The 20,862-nt window shown below is 34.3% G+C and overlaps 1 long non-coding RNA gene across 10 annotated transcripts in view; it reads left to right on the top strand.

Moving 5' to 3' along the window:
• LOC107072204 (uncharacterized) overlaps positions 1-20,862 on the top strand; it is a 65,905-nt gene that overhangs the window by 8,195 nt on the left and 36,848 nt on the right. For all 10 annotated transcript variants that reach the window (XR_016177227.1, XR_016177229.1, XR_016177228.1 and 7 more), the window contains exon 2: positions 13,742-13,977. This is a non-coding gene — a long non-coding RNA (uncharacterized LOC107072204). The remainder of the gene's footprint in view (positions 1-13,741; positions 13,978-20,862) is intronic.

Consider the following 20,862-nt stretch of genomic DNA (forward strand, 5'->3'; position numbering starts at 1 on the left):
TTTTGGTACTATCAAAAAACCAATGTTCTACTAGTTTGTACTGTTCTATAAAATCTAATCTACATATGAAATATCAATTTCATACTAAACTCGTACATCTCGCGAATTTTTATTGAAAATATGAGAAATATGTGTAATCGTACCTTAGTTCATACTTATATGTGCAAAACATGTTTTATTTGTTAGAAAATTAAAACTACAACAACGCGTGGCCTAAGTGCATCCTAGTATAAATATAAAAAAATAATAAACAAACACAATAAAAAGATTAAGAAAATAAATAGGTGGAAAGTAAATGAAGTGTTTAAAAAGTAAATTTGAGAGCCTCTGGATGGTGTATGAAATAGAGAGAAGATCGTGAATACGTATGAGAAATATCGATCGATCTTTCTCTCTCTCTCTCTCTCTCTCTCTCTCTCTCTCTATCTCTCTCATCGATTTGTTTTATTCGGTGTCTCCGAAATATATCCAGGAGAGCAGAGCATCGAATGAGTAGGAGGAGGATGAGGATTGAGAGTGAGAAAGATAGAATGCATTGCACGATCCCGGGCCAGGAGTCGAGGGTTCCTACTCTACCTACAGGAACGTTTCGCACAATAGCCCAGGCGGCTGACAATGGCGTCGTTAGCGATGGCCTCGGGCACCACCACCACCACCACCACCATCCACCACCACTTCCAACCACCACCACCTCATTCCCTTTAACTTCAACTACACCACCCTTCCAGGACAACGACGAAATGCAAACGTCCAAGAGTTTAGCGCCGGCGCCAACCGAACACCAACCAAACGCCAACCGAACGTGAACCGAACGCCCTTATTTCTTCCTTACCGACCGAGTACGCAACGATATCGTAATGATCTTTAACCAAAAACGTTTAATACTGGCCCCCTTTTTTGCTCCCTTTGTTCCTAACCTAGAAAGCAATTAAAAAAGCGAGCAACCCAAATTTCTACCTTACCAAACGAGTACGTAAAAATAATATAATGATCTTTAACCAAAAGCATTCGATGCTGGTGGCCCCTTTTATGCCCTCTTTCGTTCCTAACTTAACAAACGACTAAAAAATCGAACGCCCTTATTTCTACTTTACCGACCGAGTACCTAAAAATATCCTAATGATCTTTAACCAAAAGAGTTCAATGCTGGTGGCCCCCTTTTTTGCTCACTTTCGTTCCTAACCTAGAAAACAACTAAAAGTGTTAAAGTGAGAGAGATATATTCGAACGATTTCAAACTTAAAAGCCATTATTCCTTATAGTTGAAACCTCCTCATCCCCCACACACTCCAAGGTTCTGTTACTTTTATATTTCTTTTTTTTTTTAACGCTATTTTTTCCTTCCAAACGCCCACCAGCATCTTCTTCCGTACTTTAAATGACAAACAATGGTGTTGGTTCCCTCGAGGCCACCAACACCAACCAACCCTCTCTTCTTTCTTTCTTTCTTTTTCTTCTTTTCCTCATCCTCTTTCAACTATTATCAATCTATTCTCTTATTCTTTTCACCTACTCGTCCACCTTCATACATGGACCATTAAATTCAGCATTAATTTGACCAAGATTGACCCCAACGGTCAGTGTTAATTAACCCTTGTGGGTAACTCAAATTTCACTTTAATTTTGCAAATTTAAAATTAATTACGGAGATTTAAAAATTATTTGCGTATTACCTATACTTCTCTCTCTCTCTCTCTCTCTCTTTCTCTTTCTCTTGGGTAGTTTGAAAACAATATGGTTTTTAGAATTCTTAGAATTTCTATTGAAAATTTCTACTCTTTTATCTTATTTTGCTTACAGTTTTCATAGAATTTTCTCCACCAATCCCGACCCCATATCTTTCTCTATCCCTATCCGAGAAATTCATTTATTGTTAAGATCTTTTGGAAAGATCGGTTATTCAGTTGAGGAACAAAATGTTTAGGGAGAGGAAAAGGGACGCACAGAAAAGCTATTCGTTAAAACGCTAACCGTTTTCAAAATAAGCCCCAATGAACGCCTTCTTATGGGATTACGAAATTGGATTATTCAGAAAAACTCTCTCACTCTCTCTTCCTCTCACAAATACGAAATATTTCGAATTCTTTCATCCCTTTTATCGTCCTTGGAAATATTGTAATACAATTCATTTGTTGTCTTATCCAAGAGGGTGGGAGAGGGTAGTCGTTGTTTAGAAATTTAGATTTAGAATACTTGATATTAGAATCGCAAGAAAAAAAAAAAAAAAAGAAGACAAATGTAACAGATACCTTTCGTTTAGGTGAAAATTAACTTTAATAAGAAAGGAGGAAGAAAATCGGTAAAGAGAAAGCGAGAATATGCTGGTTAGAAAAGGTGTAGGGGTATAAAAAAAGAAGAACACACACAGAGACACACAAGCATACACACATAGTCAGGGGTCGAGACCGAATCGCGAAGTAACAGGATTTTCGGATTAGGGTAACACGGTCCTGGTAATTGTTCCCTTGTCTCTATTCAATCCGGAGAGAAGAGCTTCTAAAAAGGTTTCTCGGAGGAGGAGGAGGAGGAGGAGGAGAAGAAAAAAAAAAGAAAAAAAGGATGCTTTTTCGTCGAATAAAAGTGGGGTAGAAAAGGGCGGACGCGGCCCAAAAAAGGGCCGGGCATGGATCTGGGGGGAAGGGGATAGTCACTTCTACGGCACTCTTGTCCTCCTTTGAACTTTACGCCCAATTAACTCTCTACCGCGACGTCGGTTAATTCTCTTGTTTGCGTTTCCGCCTTCTTTCCTTTAACCCCACACCCCCAAACTCCCCACCTGAAACCCCCAAACCCCCAAAAATCTCATCGGAAAAGACGAGAACGATTTAACCTCTCTCAGGAAAAGTTCTTTTCCTTCTCTATTTCTCTTAAAATGCTTTTCGATCTATGACATTTCAAAAGAAAATAAATCCTTGTGGTTCTTTTTAAAATGCAACTTTCAATGCTTAAAGGTCGATTAAATGGTCAGCTTTTGAATTCAACTTTCAACTTTGATAACCCTTTTGATATTTTTTGTTCTTGTTGTTGTTGTTGTTGTTTTTTTGTGAACCCTGAAAATCTTTAAGCATTCTACTTAATTTTTTATTTTTGAATATCGATAATTACATCGTTTTTAAATTGGAAAGTAATCGATTCTTTATTCCTACTCTTTCTCTTTCTCTTTGCTTAGACATCTTGGAGAAAAGTGGTATGAGGGAAGGAGGGAGGGGTGGAGGGGGTGGATAAGAAAAAGAAAAGAGAAAGAGAAAGTAAGGATGGAACGGTACTTCGAAATCGAACAAAGAAACCTCGAGGGTACTAGGAGAGTACAGGTACTGGAAAAGTGGCTGTTTTACGAACACAACAAAGTACCAGGAGCCTTGTCGTTGCACGTTGCAACGGCATAGGTGTTGTACAATGTGAAGACTCAAAAAGTATGAGAAAGAAAAGTAGAAGAAGTAGAAGTAGAAGTAGAAGAAAAAGAAGTTGAAGTTGAAGTTGAAGTTGAAAGAGTATAGAGAAAGAAGAAAGCTGATGTAGTATGTGGTAGTAGTAGTACTACTTGGCTATTGGGCAAGATAGCCAACACTTCTAAATAACAAAAAATAAAGGTGAAAATTCTGACAGAAAGAGATCGACAAGTTTCCAATCGTAACAAGAGAAAGAAAGATAATCTCACATGCTACTCGAAATTATGTAAAAAAAGAAATTTAGCAACTTTAGAAATTAGCAACACGGGACAGGGTACTTCTAGTTATCTTTTTTCTTAATATATTTAAATTACATGTCACGTTGCACACTGTGTGCAATTTCATCCAACTTGAAAGATAGGATAGTTTATTCTTATTTGTTTATTAACAAAGAGTCATGATTATCTCGGTTAGTTCGATAATATATATATATATATATATATATATAATCCAAATAATCGAATAAATGTCATTTAATTAAAATTGAATTATTATAATACGATAATAGAAACCCATTGAATCAAATTGTCAAAGTATCATTGTCAAAGAAATAATTCAAATTCTACATCTATCGTAATAAGTTTTTAGACAACACGTCACTTCCATTCAATATGAAACACGATCAAGAAAATGAGAAAATAAAAATTCCTTCAAAAAAAAAACAATCCAAAAGTCGTATCACTAACGCATACTAACCAACCCCACCCCACCCCACCCCCTATTTCGGTTCGTTCGTTTGGCTATTCGGTCCAGACACTCTTTTCCAATTTTTTTATTCTTCTTTTTCATCTTTTTCTTTTAGCTTTTTTCCAAAGTCCCAACCACCTCCTCCCTCCTCCTCTAAACCCATAGCTGTCGATCGATCTTTGTCACATCGTCTCTACCTACCTAGACGCATATATCTATCCATCTATCTATCTATCTACATACCTACTACCTTCCTATCTATCTACACCTATCTATCCGCACATTTGCATGCAGTTCAGTTCAGTGCAGTGCAGTGCAGTGCAGTGCGTGCACACCCCTTCCCTTTTTTACACACATATACCTGCTCATACTCATACACATACACTTACACATTGGAGTACACCTACAAGTAGATAGTAAAAGAAGATTGTGAGCAAACAGTGATCCTAGACAATGCGAACGAGACGAAGGATTCATATTTCCTCGATGCATAACGGCTCCAAAAAAAAAAAAAAAAAAGAAAATAAAAAAAATAAGGGGACCAAAGGGAAAGAAGAGAACAAAAATACTAAAAAGAAAGAAAAACGTAATGTATGTATAAAGCCATTCGAAAGACAAAGAATATGTATGTATGTATGTATGTATGTATGTATATATGCATCAATAATAATAGTAATAGTAGTGGTGGTGGTGGTGGTGGTAATGGGAGGTAGGGTATGCTTTAGGGAAACAGAGAAAAGGGGTGGATTTAAGGGTAGTATTAGTAGTAGTAAGGGGTGAGTTTCGATAGGAAAAAGTCGCTTTGGGCAGCGAAAACTTTCGAATGCGAGAAAAGGAAAAAGAAAAAGAGAAAGAGTAAGTCGATATCGAGAGAAAATGGGGAGGGGGGAGGGGGAGGAAAATGTTCGATGGTTAAAGACAGGAAAGATGACAGAGAGAAGAAGTAAAAAATAAAAAAGAAGAAGGGAGGAAGAGGTGAAAAGCTTGCAAATATTTTGTCAGCCCTTGGAAAATCGAGATCGACTCACTCACCCTCTCTCTCCCTCTCTCTCTCTCTCTCTCTCTTCGTTCTCCTTCTTTTACTTCTTCTTTTATTTCAGTTCTTTCCCTTTCCCGTTACATGTTCTTCTTCAGATTTACATATGACATAACCTTACTTTTTTTATTTTTTCGTATATTAATTTGATTGCATTGAATAGTTTAGTATTATATTAATTTAATATTATAACAAAACCACACTAACACGTGTGGCTGAATCACCTACCATATATATGTATATATATATTGAATATAAATAAAAATAAAAGGACAAAAACAATCTGATATTAAAAGTGTAATAATATACTGTCATAAATAAAAATAGAAAAGAATATTACAAAGAGTCGAAATATTTATTCCTCCATGAACAAATATTCTCCATTTCACTCAAACCTATACGTCCACACACACACACATATCTATACGTACATACATACACATGGTAGGTTTTTCAGAAAACTCATTCGAAGGGAAACCGACGTTTTCTCCTAAAAAATGTTGAAATTTCAAACGTAGTGAGCATATTTCGGTTGGCTATCTCCTAGTGTTTACTCATATCCATTCGGTATTACGGTTATCATCCCTTGCAGGGATGAGTAAGAGCGAATGAGAGTATGCGAGTATGCGAGTATGCGAGTATGTGAGTATGTGTGAGTGAAATAGAAGGTCTCTGCGATATTAGAAGTACGTAAACGTCTCTCCATCTCTCTCTCTCTCTCTCTCTCTCTCTCATAGACTATCTTTATCTCTTCTAGCGGTTTCTCAGATACCGAAGGTAAGCCCTTAAGAAAGCACCTAGGACCACCAACCCTACTTCATACATCATCGAGAATGACGGAATGTGGGACGTGACGCGACGCGATATGTCACGTCTCGAATGGTTAAACGCATTCGAGTCATCGTTCATCGTTCGCATAATGCTTACCCTAGCATTATACGTACTTTAAGCAATACACACACACATATATATATAGAGTATAGATATCTTATTGCATAATATGATATATATATTGTATTACATTTGTGCGTAGTTTTTTTTTTCTGATAATCGTTCGACAAAATGCAATGTTTCCATTTTTTTTCGTTCTATTCCAATTTTCTATTTCAACTCTCCGAAATTATAATTGAATATTTAACTTTATTTAATAATTTAGTATTATATATATATATATATATATATATATATATATATATATATATATATATATATACCTAAATTATCCTATAAACTAATTTAAAAAAAAACAAAATCACACAAAATAATAAAAAAACGTTTCATTAAAATCGGTTCAGTAATTTCAAAGTTTCATTGGAAATCAACAAATGTGACACTGACTTTTTATATAAAAAGATACACATGTAATACTTATACAGAGGTATATACATATATATATATATAGATATTTTATTTATTAGGACACAACTTTTTTTTTCCAATTCGTGTTCGTTTGATCCTAAAAAAAACCAACTAAAACCAAAAAAAAAAAAAAAAAAGAAGAAGTAAAGAAAAGCTATTGAGGAACGAATATAGTAATTTCGAACGAGGTTTCTAGCGTCCCCTTACTATATCTATCTATCCAAACGAGAATTCTCTTCAATTCTTCTTCACCAGCTATTTTTAATTAAGGAGTTTGTAGTAGTAGTAATATCAAGAGCACAAAACGAGCGACATACCCGAGATAACGAGATGATCAGCCGTTTCTAAATATGTCTCGACCGCAATTACGTTTCCTCGACACACTTTACTCACTATCCCTCTCTCTCTCTCTCTCTCCTTCTATGAAGTGTATATCAGAGTAAAAAAGAAAAAAAGAAAAGGTCGATAGTTGGATAGATAGACAAATAGAATGAGTATCGATTCGTAAACTTGAAAAAAAAAAAAAAAAAAAAAAACTAACAAGTTTGTCATTTTGTACGAAAGACTCTTGTGTGAGTCTCATTGAAAAAAATAGGAAGTTTCCGCTTCCGTGACACGGAATTTCGTACGCGAAAGCATTCAAAGTGAGAGAAAAAGAAAACGAGTGAGTGAGATAGATGAAAAAAAGGAGACCAAGAAAGGAGATAGAGAAAGCAAATGGACAGGAGGAGGGGCACGTGCGTCTAATTAAAGTGTGCACCTTCGAGTTAATTAGTGCCGACTCGATGGTGCGTTAATTAGCGATTATTGCCGACAAAATCTCGCGGAAAAGAGGATCTTTTTCTATTCCCCTTTTCTTCTTTCTTCTCACTTTTATCTCTTTCTCTCTTCTTTCTTTTCTCTTTTTCTTTTTCTTTTTCTTTATTTCTTTCTCTTTCTCTTTCTCTTTCTAACTTGAGAACGAACGTGCAAAAGGCGAATACGGGTGGGTATTTGGCTCGACTCCGGGGGTGGTTTTTTTTTCTTCTAAATTTTAATTAATTTCGAAATAATTCCAAGTGGAACTTTACGTGCCTCGTAGGCAAGAAAATTCAAACCTCCACATTTCTCTTTCTCTCTCTCTCTCTCATACACACACATATATACATTGAGTCGCTCATTTCTACTGTGATTTGAGGTTACAAAACAGTAAGCGTATGAACAAGAGATGAAAATATTCACAATTTATTTGAACTATATGTCCAAAGTATTAAATCTTTACATATTTCTACAAAATATTTTCTAATTATTCTTAGTCCTTTCTTCTATTTTGTTATAAATTGTAATAGTTACAAAATTACAAACTTATTGTCAAACGTGTTTCAAGAAAATTTCGTTTAATTTCATTTAATTATTAAGTACGAAATATTGTTTATATCAATCGATTTTCGGTCTTTTCTCTCACACACTCTCTCATACACTTGTATATACATGCACACGTACTCGTACACGCTTATGGTTTTCCGGGTTGATGCGGGACACACGCAAAAAGTATGTAATTAATTTGAACATCGTCTGGGTAAATTCCAATCAAAGCGTGCAAATATTAGAAAGCATATCGCGTTCACGTACACTCTCTCTCTCTCTCTCTCTCTCTCTCACTCTCTCTTACTCTCTTCGTTCTCACAAACCCGTTACCAATTATCGTTCCAACGCCTCGATACAACGATCCTTTTCTCTATGATAACGAAAATTTCATTCGCATTATTATCCCGTTAAGTGTGACAAATATTTCTTCTCTCTTTTATTTTATTTGATTTCTTTTCCACGCGTTGTTGTAGTTCACAATCAGTTTAATGCACACGTCTTTAAGTCAATTGCGATTATAAATTGAGATATAAAGTATCCTATCTTTCAAGTTGAATGAAACTGCACACAGTGTGGAAAATTTGATTAAAATCGGTTCAGTAGTTTACGAGTCCATTGTGGACAAACAACGTGGCACGTAATTTATATACATTAAGATTTCATATCTCGTAAAGTATCAACACTATTTTCTCGCATAAATTCCATTCATGCAAGTTTTCTCTTCCCTTGAGGAGTCACGACGACGACGACGACGACGACGACGACGACGACGACGAGAACGAATCAAACACAAGTACAAAATATATAATACGTGTAAAAAAAGGGTAGAAAACGGAGTGGCTGATAAAAACGTGTGACACAAAATAGTGAGGAATGATATTTGATATTTCTATCTTATACTCAAGTATATAAAGTGCACGTAAAAAAATGAAGAAGAAAAAAGTGAGAAAAAACGTGGCTGGTGATAGGTAGAAGAGAAAACACGGTTGAGATCGTAACTTAAATCCAAGAAGTGATCATTTTAATAGGGCCAAATTAATTTCTCGCGAGAATGCGGATAGGAGGAGAAGGAGTAGGAGGAGGAGGGGGAGTGGCTTACGAGAGAAGAGAAGTGAAGAGAAGAGAAGAGGGGTGGCTGTTGTGAGAGAGAGGAGAGGGGGTGGGATGGGATTCGAGCAGGAACGACAGAGGGATGGATAGGGGTAGTCTCTGAGGAACAGAGTAAAGCGGAAGGGTAAGGGGGTATAGGGGGGGAGGAAGAGGTCGTGGGGACATAGATTATGAGATGGGTGACATTCTCTGACATTTTAGTAATGTCGGCACCGCCATCCATAGCCTACCTTGATGGTGGTGCTAGTAGTGGTGGTAGTGAAGGGTGATGGTAGTAGTGGTGGTGCTGGTATTTGGTACCCAAGGGGCATGCGGGCATAGTTCGCCGCGAACCTAGTACTATTCGCTCGGCAAGTTTCTACCGGCTAATTAGCATAGTATAGTATGTAACGTCTTGTGATAGAGGAGAGGATTCAACCCCACCAAAATGTGCTGGCTGGCTGGCTGGCTGACTGGCTGGCTGGCTGGTTGCTTGGTTGGTTGGTTACTTGGCTGGTGACCTACCCTAAACTACTACTATTATTACTATTATTACTATTACTATTCTGTCAAGGATCAACTCAACCTCTTCATCCTTTCTTTCTACCACACTTTCAAGTCTTGTTTCCACTATTTTGGTTGACTTAATAGGACGGACAGACAATTAAATGGTGTATGGTTATTTGAAAGCTTACGTTTTTAAATTATTTTTATTATAGCAAAGCTAAAATAATACAAAAATAACAATGAAATACTAGAAAATAATATTACGTGCAATATACGGGGGAGTTAAATTGTATCGAAGGAAAGTAAAATAAAAATAATTAATATTCTTTTCTTACTCTCAATCGTTGATTAACAAGCTGAAAATGATGTTGAGAACTTACTTAAATAAATGTTGCAAATTCATTTGATATCTAAAATGAAAGAAAGAGAGTAGTAGTAGTAGTAGTAGTAGTAGTAGTAGTTTTAGTATCGGACAAATTAGGTTATTAGTTTGATGATCTGTACAGAGACAGTGAGTGAGAGGAGATGGGGTGTGTGGGTGGTTAAGGGGTTGGTTGAAAGGGGGTAGTTTTTCGATCGATCTCGACGGCGATAGCGTAAATACAGTTAGCTCGGCTGATTGATGCTTCGACGCGTTAACGAGATCATACGGCCGTTTTAATGAACTCCCCGTCGAGGAGGAAATCGAGTATCCGGAAAAGGGACGTCGTAGTAATCGTACTTGTACTTGTACTTGTACTTGTAGTTGTACTTGTAGTTGTCATTGTCGTTGTTCGTTGCTACGCGAACAAAAAAAAAAACGACGTTCTACGATATTTTTTTCTACAAATAATTTCGATCATTTGTAAACAAAAAGATTTCACGAACATACTTCAACGAAGTTTCTATCAAACTTCTATTCTTTTTATATTTTGTTCATTATTTTTTTTTTCTTCTTAAAATTTCAATGTTCAATCTTTTTAAATTTATTAAAATATCAACGTAAAAAAAGAAAAAGATATTAAATTTATACAATTAATAATCTTCTAAGAACGGTGATAATCATTGAACTGAATTTTTTTCAAATTCTATCCTCGTACAATTAAAATCTTCCCACCCTTTCTCTCTCCCTCTCTCTCTCTTTCTTTTATATATTTTTATACAAAAGAAAGAAAAATATAATCTCTTTTATTATTATTATTATTATTATTATTAATATTATTATTTTTTCATTTCGTTTAAAAAGAGTTGACTAAGAGTTCAAATAAATCTTCGCATTAATGCTGCAATCGTTTATTCCACCCCCCTCTCTCTCTCTCTCTCTCTCTCTCTGTCTCTCTTTCTCCCTGATGAAAAATAAAATAAACCAAGCAAACTAAATACATTTATCGAAAGAAAAGTAAAGGAATCAATGAGAGGTAGAAAAAAAAAAGAAAAAGGGAAGAAACGGAAGTAAGGAAGAAGTAAGGAGGGGTGGTGGGGGTGGGAAGAGATAGCCAAAGGAGGTTCATAAAGAAAAAACGTAATTTTCTCGAAGTAAAACGAAATCTTTTTTTCCTTTTCTTCGAAGAATCATAGATCGTACCTTATCGTTCGTGCGAAAAAGATATCAATGAAGAATTATTTCTTCGTCGTTCATGCTTTTTAACGGGGAAGGGGGTGAAAGGGAGTGAGGTGGGGGGGGAGAGGATAGAGTACCATTTCCATTACGATTGAAGCAAAGATTCTTCTTTTCTTTTTTTTTTCATACTTATTTTCCTTGTTTTTTTTTTTTTCCTTTCTTTTGCAAGAATCGACATTACATTTTAATACATAAAAAGTCTAGTTTGTATGATCCCATGAAATTAAAATAGAGTGAAAGTAACGTAAATGTAACTACAGAAAATTTCTATTTCGTTTTTACGGCTTATTTTTATTATTCATTTTCATTTTATATATAATTAAATTTTTAAATTAATAACATTTGCCTTTGTAATGCCAACTTTTCAATTTCTTATACACTGTAAGATATCGTAATATTTATTTATTTTTTTTTTTTTGGGAATAATCATGAACGATAGTTAAATATACGTGAAGAGAGAGAAAGAGAGAGAGAGAGAGAGAGAAGGAGAGAGAGATGTGATATCGATTACCGTTTGGGGTTCCGATATTACGCTGGTACCCCTCTCACGTCACACACCCCTTTCACCCCTTCGTATGTACGTCGAGCCAGTTTCCACCCTGACTATCTCTCTCTCTCTCTCTCTCTCTCTATCTATCTATCTTTCTCTCTGTCGCATATTTCTCTCCCTTCTCAGCACCCTTCCTCTCACATTCGTCTAGATCCTGTTCTTCTCTCTTTGTCTCTCATTCGCTTTCTCTTACAAGCGCACGCGCAAAGCGCACTTACATACTCATCTCACGCACGTTTATTTTTTACGTATAAAATTACACGCCTTTTTTAATATATCCTATCTTTCAAGTTGGATAAAACAGCACACAGTGTGCAAAATTTGATTAATATCGGTTTCGTAGTTTAGGAATCCATTGCGGACAAACAACGTGACACCTAATTTATATATAGATGTTTGCTTTTAATGTAAATTTTTCAAGTTCTTATTAACAGTAAGATATGGTTTTAGAAAATAAGATAATAATTTAAATGTGAACACAAACACACATACAATTTTGTATCAAGGTATTTTCTAAATTATCGTTACATCTAATATTTATTTAGAAATTTATTTATGAGAAAGAGAGATAGAGAGAGAGAGAGAGAGAGAGAGATTGGTTTGACGTTAAGTTTACCACTTTTTTTCACATTTTTTCTTGAACAGTATACGTTTAAAATCAATGTCCAATGCACATACGGCTTCCTTCGGTTCAGAACGTGTGTATAAAAGTGAGAGAGAAAGAGAAAGAGAGAGAGAGAGAGAGTGAGTGAACTTCGAGGGTTGGATATTCGCGTAGGGATCCCAAAGTACATATACTAGCGTATATGAAATCGGTGTGTGTGTGTGTGTGTGTGTGTGTGTGTGTGTGTGTGTGTGTATGTGTGTATAAGTGCTTTGAACGATATTTGAACGTGAATATATAGGGTGACCCGTAACGACGCATAGATAAATGCATATGACACCTTTTTGATGAATCTTCTCATAGATGTAGAATTTTTATTAATTCTTTTCTTGTTTTTTGTTTGTTTGTTTTTTTTTTTTTGGTTTCATTTCGTATTATTTTAATTATTCATTACAAATAAAAAAAAAAAAAAGGGAAATATTATTCGAGTTAATAATACACGTGAAACGAGAAAATTGGAATGAGAAAAATTGTATATGGGTGTGTCTATATTTGAATTGGCATTGTCAGTAGAAATTCATTTATCTAATTTCCATCTAATCGATTCTAAGTAAACCCAATATTAGTTTTTATATTTGCATAAATGTTTGTACGAGTATAGTGGAAGTTATGGATAATAGTTAAAGGGGGTAGGTTTGATATTTCTAATAAAATATCAATATAACGTAATTGGTCAAAGTATCATAAACGGTTAACAAATAACATTATTAATATTTTTCACGATATGATAAATCATATGTTAATGTATTATTTAAAAAGAAAAAAGAAAAAAATAATCAAAATTGTTTCTATAATCAAAAAGGAAAATAAATAATGTAATTATGATTCTATAATATGTTGATGAAAAGTATGACATAATAAGTTTATTTACCAGCGTTGACGAATTACTGTTCAATGAATACCCACCTAGTATAGTCTTGTAGTTGTTTAGTATGCGTGGTATATCGGATGTTGCCTGAAATATAACAATGTAGTAGTTGTACGTCGTGACGGAAATGATCCTTGCATTTTGAAGCACATAACGGTATTGCGTTCGCTAAACTTTCAAAGTTACCGACTATACGATTCAGTTCGTCTACTACCGATCATAGTTTTGCTACTAGAAACGATCCCGATACCGCAATTACTTTGAATTATTATAATGATGACGCAAACTATCCAAAACTTTATCATATATTATATATAAAAGCTACAGATTTTTTTTACTAACTTCATTTCAAATATAATATAATATAATATAATAAATATAATAACTTAACAAATTAATCATCTTAATATATATCAATTACGTGTGTGTCACGTTGTTTGTTCGCAATGGACTTTTAAACTACTGAACCGATTTTAATCAAATTTTCCACACTGTGTGTAGTTTTACATATATAGTTGCATACATTATAAAAATTCGCAGATGCATTTTTAATGAATGGCACGCTTTTCCATTTTCTTGTTTCAGAATCGTCCTAAAAAACGTGAACAAAGGATTGAAACTCTCTCTCTCTTTCTCTCCCTCTCTTTTCCTTTTCATCGTCATTCAAATAAAAGAAGAGAGAAAATGACTCGCGGTTGCTTTTTACGAGATGGAAAGAAGAAAAAGAAGAAGAAGAAAGAAAGAAAGAAAGAAGGAATCAAGAACGATGATAACACTTTGACGGCTTCGAAGTATTATCCACCTGCGACGACGGCTCTTGCGTAAGTCCCATTTTAATTCCATCAGTAACCACCCACCCCAACCCCTCCACTTACTCCTACTTTACTTTCGTATATGTATACATGCATATATATTTATTACATCTTTCTCTCTCATCCCGTTTTAAATTCTACATGCATGTACACACATATATATAAATGTTACCATTAAAGTATATAATTTAATTAATTCAACTAGGTAATAGTTTTAGGGATAGAATATAGATAACACTTTATTAGTCTTAATATATATAAATTACATGTCACGTTGTTAATTCGCAATGGACTCCTAAATTACTGAACCAATTTTAATAAAATTTTACACACTGTGTGCAGTTTCATCCAACTTGAAAGATACGATTGTTTATATCTCAATTTATAATCGCAATATTATTTTATTAATCACGAATTATTGTGAGCCGCAGCAACGCGTAACGGAACACCCCTAGTTGTTTTATGAAATAACTAAATAGAAATGTGTAGTTAAAATATTGAATTAATTATTCAAATCCTTATATAAATACATACACAACCGTGTTGTAAAACCATGGAAAACACAAATCAAATTTTAATGCATATAACTTGCACAAATCTTTCTCTCTCTCTCTTTCTCTCTCACAAATGCATATGCATACCTGTATATGTGGGAGTATTATGATCAACCATACCTCTCGAGACATTTAACTTAACATATTGCAAGTACTATCATCTCTCTCTCTCTCTTTCTCTTTCTCTTTCTCTTTCTCTTTCTCTTTCTCATCCTTCGAGATCCTTTGTCGTTCTTCTCCCTTAGAAAAAAAGATCTTCCCATAAAAATAGCAGGAATAAAAAAGTGACCTGATTCGCCTGAAACTTCTTCTCTTATTCTTTCTCTTTCTCTCTTTATGTGTATAAAAATTTACTCTTAACGAGCGGTGAGAAACTTTTGTGCCTTTCATAGAAACCATTCGAGGAGAATAAAGAATAAAGAAAAGAGTGTTAGTGATGGTAAAGATTGTATAGATTGTGGTGGGAGTAAGGGATGGTAGAGAATGTAAGGGTGGGGCTTGGGGGGGGGGGGTGATACTTCGATAGAAAAGTTCGAGGGAAGATATTCATTCGATTTCGAGGAATAAAACGCTGTGCATTTAATTCACGGTACGAAACCTTTCAAATGGTATATATATATATATATATATATCATCAGGCACACATAACGTATATTACGATTGTGTGAGAAGACGTGGGATGTATAAGGATGGTTGATAGTAGTGGTGATAGTGTGGGTAGTAGGAATTAAAACGTGTGCCATTAAATTCGTCGTCGCGTTGATCGATGAAAGTTCATTACGACCGATTAAGTCTTAAAACCACCCCTACTATCTTCACCCATTCTGGGTATTATTCGTTTATTATATTTGCTAATAATAAACATTTATTTTGTCGTAATATAAAATAATAAATATGATTATTATTTGATTACAATTATAAGATCGAAAATGATATAGGATCTATGTCATAAATTCTATTTTTTTGTATTACTTTGATCCAAATATGACGAATGATTTTTTACGATGACAATGCAGGTTTTTTTTGTTATGTTTTTTATTCTTTTTATTTTGTTATATTTATATAAATAAACTATAACTATTTTTTTTTCTTTTTCATAAAGGAATAGGAAGAAATTCACTTCTATAAACATAAGTTGTAAGTCACACACAAAAGAAAAAGGAAGAAAATAATAGGATAAAATAAAAATCCCTGAAAAAAGGATGTGATGGGGAAAAAATCCGTTTTTAGTAAAAAGATTATTTCGAGTGTAATCCTTCATTCAGACGAATCGAAAAAAAATGGGAATTCTTCTTCCTTCATTCTCGAGACACCACATGGGGGATTTACCGATCGTGAAATCTCGCAAAAATCTGACAAAATCGTGTATCCGAAGGGCGTCGAATAAAAATCCCCATCCACCCCTCCCCCCACATCTCGTGGATGTCAAGTTGGCGATGAAATTTTTGTCGAAGAAACTTTTTTCGTTAGCCCTTAGGCGTCTTCAAAGAAGCACTCTCTAAAACCCCGTACTTCAACCAATAGTCCTTTCTCCCTTTTTTTTTTTTTTTATTTTTATTCTTTCTTACTTCATCGTTTGCCCCTTTTCTTCCTACTACTCATCCCTTCGTCAAATAAAACACTAGCCCTTTACCCCATAAACCTAAGCTATCCTTCATGTGTCCCTATTTTACGTACTTTCCCGTTTCGAGTTTCAACTGCATGACTACGCTTAAGGTTTGACCCTTCATGGAACAATAGTCATGGTGTCTATTTGATTTCTTTTTATGATTTTAATTTGATTCATTATTATTAACAATTTTATATTTGATAATTTGTAAAAATTATTATTATTCTAATTCAACAAAAAAAAAACAAAAACAAAAAGTATCTTTAGTTTCCTTTTATGGTTTCTTTACGCGGTTATGAATCTGCATAAAGGGATTCATCATTCCATTCGACTTTTAGCATAGAAATGTGAGAAACGAAGAGATGAAGAACCAACCTAGACCAACCCTTTTCTCTATCTCTCTCTCTCTCTTTTGCTTTTTGTAAAAAAAAGTAAAAGGAAGAGAGAAAGAGAGAGGTGGAAGATAATATCAGGTGACGTCTTTCGTTCTTCTTCGAAGTCTCCTTTGTCGCATTGAACGAAAGAAAAAACGCAAATTGGCGAACTTCGGTGAAACTTTTGTACAATGGATTCGCGGCTCCGGCAACAATGAGCCTTGTATCAAGAAGAAGAAGAAGAAGAAGAAGAAGAAGTAGAAGTAGAAGAAGTAGAAGGGTGGAAAAGGAAACGAAAAGTGGGTGGGAAGGGGTTGGGGGGATGATTTCTCCTTATATTTATCTTACTTTATCTTCTATATATATAGATATAATTGTAAAATGAGAAAGAGAGAGAGAGAGAAGATATCATCGTCCACGTGGAAAACGCTTTGCCCTTTGGCCCTTCCTTCCTTCATTCCTCCCTCTCTCCCTCCCTTCTTCCCTTCTTCCTTTCTTCCCATTTTACCTTTCTTACTTGAACAGAGTGCAGTGGGGTATCGAGAAAGAGCCACGAACCTCGAAAGAAAGTTGAACCAGAGTGAGTTGAAGATAATCAGGGCTTTGGGTATAGTGTGTTATTAAGGGTAGGTGCGAGAATAGGTAGTAGACGGGGTAGTAGGATGGGGGTTGCGGGAAAGGTTAGAGAGTGGTCCAGCTTTTCCATCATTGTCGTGAAAAAAAAAAAAAAAGAAAAAAAAGAGCCTCGGGGCCGCGGAATTCTCCCGCGGATGCGACTTCGACATTGTTCGAGACTAACGAGAGGAAATCCACCACCGACCATCACCTTTCACCCTCCATTCCTCTAACCCCCTACCCTTATCCTTATCCTTCCACCATCTTTCTTTCTTTATTTCTTTCTTTCTTTCTTTATTCTTTTTATACTTATATTTTTTTTCTCCTTTTGCTTCATTTTTTTAATAATGGCGTAGTAGTGGTAAAAAAAAATTTTAATAAATCTCATAACATTGGATTTAGAAAATAAAATAGTAATTTGAATGTACAATCAATGTTATATATTAAGTTATTTCATATTTAACAATAATATATTTTACAATTTTGATCTGTTTCAATGTTCATATTCATCTAATTATTATAATACATGAACGAGTAGTATTAAAACACGAGAATATAACGTTCAAATAGATAACATCTTTTCATTTAACTCTCCTAAAACGGGAATGCGAATTCTCGGAGTAAGTAAGTACTGACAATATTCACGGTAATCCAATTGAAATTAATTCTAAGACGAAGATTACTCTCTCACTTTCTCTCTCTCTCCCTCCCTCTCTTTGTAAAGCTCATTTATCTATCTATCTTTATCTCTCTCACACACCAAATGAAGTCTCATAACGCCACTCTAACCCTTTTAGAAGAGATGTGAGAGTCCGGAAGTGACATGAAATATCTTAGTGCGATGTAATCAAGCTTCTCCCATCCTTCTCTCTCTCACTCTCTCTTTCTCTTTCTCTTTCTCTTTCTCTTTCTCTTCAAGGTTAACACATAAGTTATAACCATTGAGTCAGTATAATATATCTTATGTTAGTCTATCCCGTTTTCAAGATATCTTCGAGGTTTCCCTAATTGGTTACCGTGGCTTGCGTTAGGTTAATCACGTGGCCAACCTGTCGTAGTAATACATCGAAGTTCCCCAACCCCTTCAACTCCCCCTACCCATCACCAGTCCTTCATTTTCAAGACAACGAATGCTTATTCAACCTAACTGATGATAACTCATCATTATTTCTTTTTAATATCTCAATTGGTTCGAACATAAATGGATTTTTACGACACTTTCAAAATAAACGACTCGTTTATTTCCAATTGTCGTGGATACTTGAGAATGGTTAGAACATCGATAAAATGTTGGATAAGGAAAAGAAAGAAAGAAAAAAAAAAGAACAAGAAAAAATACAAACGAGGATCTTATCGGATGGTAGTAAATCGTGCGGCAAATTAAGAGCACACACACACACACACACACATTGCTTGTATGCTATCATTAGATCGTTCGAATGCTACAATCCTTTCGACACGCGAGTTCGTGCTAAGTTACTAACAAGTATATTAACATATACATGTATATACATTTGCGTTTACAATTACAGAGCTATTTATTTTAAATTATATTTTTCAACAGGATAATTACACAAATTCGTACGAATAGAATATAATAATAATGATTATTATTATATACATTTATTAACATTAATTAAGAAATATCAAAATGAACACGCTAATCAGTCAGTAATTATTATTATTATTATTTCCGACTTATATATATATATGTGTGTGTGTGTGTGTGTGGGAACGCCTAAGCCGATGACACACCACTGTGTTTCCATGTAGCTCATTAAAATGCTAAACATTTATGTCGTTGCAAGACCGCAAACCAACTTCCTAACCTTCCTAATTCGGCACTTCCGGCTTTTACCCTTTCCCTTTGGATTTACTTTTGTAGAAGTATAATATATTCTCTATCAAAATTCAAAACGTGTCTCAATCTGCAATATTTTATATCTTCCTTGTGTTATTTTTCTTCTCTCATTCTTTTTTTATCAAGTACAAAGACAACAATATAATAAAATAGATACTTCAGTTCATCGATCTGAACCTTCTTTACGAGCCCTTTAGTTTTTATTCTCTTGTTCCCACTCTACCTCATTCCCCATTTCTCTCTTGATCGAACAAGAGCAGCAGCAAGAAGAAAAAGAAAAAGAGAAATTCCTTTTTTAATAGAATAAAATGATTTGAACTCTTGTTGAATCGTGGAAACGTGGATTACTTTATTATCAAAGGAAAAAGGATTGGCCATTAAATATCGTTGAATTGGAGTTTGAGAATCGGTCTATCTTTTTCTTTGCTAAAAAAATTATACTTTATGGTGTTCGAATGGTTCAGAATAAATTTACTATTAGGTCAGTGAACGTTGTAGACGACAACGAATAACGGGATTTAACTGTTCCGATTATATTTCTACTTCTCATGCAAATCAAACGTTTCTTATATAAAATATGTTTTATGATTTATTTCAACTATCAGAAATTAGACAAATAATCCAAATAAAAACTATAGTAAATTAGATAAAATTACACAAAATAAACAAAAGTTCATAAAGATTTGTTGAATAGTTTCGATGTTCATCGCAAACCAACAATTGTGACACTAAATTTTTATCTTATCTTAATATATATAAATTACGTGTCAGCGTTGTTTGTTCGCAATGAACTCCTAAATTACTGAACCGATTTGAATAAAAATTTTCCACACTGTGTGCAATTTCATCCAACTTGAAAGATACGATAATTTATATCTCAATTTATAATCGCAATATTAGGTAATTCGTTGACTTAAAGACGTCGTGTGTATCGAACTGATTGTGAGCCACAGCAACGTGTGGTGGGGCACCCCTTGTATATAGATATACATAAGAGTAATATAATAGTATTGTTATTATATTGAATAATATAATAGTATTGTTCATTTCGTGATTATATCATGGTAACCATTGTACGACAAGAATAAGAAATAAAGTAAGTCTTTGATAATAGTTGAGACAATCTAATCCTCGGCTTAGTACGAAGGGATAGCGTGGAAACTGGCAATTCTCGTGCGATAGAGAAACCAGACCGTTATACTACTCGATATTCTTATGATGTTGTAAAAGAGAGAAGAAGAAGAAGAATAGAGAAAGAGAGTGGAGTGAGAGGGGGTGGGAGGGAGGGAGGGAGGGAGGGAGGGAGTGGAGTGGAGTGGAGTGGAAGGAAAAGATAAAATGATGAAATTATACGTTAATTAAATTCGCCGCTTGAAATAGATATAATCGAGCTGTATGTATAATTCATTAGTAACACGAAATAACACGAATATCCATCCTTTCGATGTGTCCATTCAAATAAAATTGAAACACAAAAAAGGGACATAATCATCCTATTTCATTACTTTTATCAAATTATTACATATACTTAAATTATATAAAATTCACACAAAACGTTTTATATATATTTTTATCATTATTAAATGACAAATGTGTTGAGACACTTTAATATATTATTTTTTCAAATAAAATATTTAAAATTATGTATATTTTCGAATACTTTTATATATCACTGAAATACTATTTGATTGTTCGAAAAGTAATTTTGTTTTTTCCTGACACAATTTTGGCATTAGTTGAATGCAAACTGGCAAATAAAAACACGTGAGATCGGTGAAATGTTAAATTTATCAAATTCAACTGTTTAAACGTAGACCTTTCAAGTGGACATAATCTTTAAAGTGAAAATTATTTTCATTTTCACAAAAAGAAAAACGAAAT

This window comes from Polistes dominula, unplaced genomic scaffold, assembly GCF_049000335.1.
Source record: "Polistes dominula isolate Pdom_NZ unplaced genomic scaffold, Pdom_raw_medaka contig_83, whole genome shotgun sequence".
Taxonomy (NCBI): domain Eukaryota; kingdom Metazoa; phylum Arthropoda; class Insecta; order Hymenoptera; family Vespidae; genus Polistes; species Polistes dominula.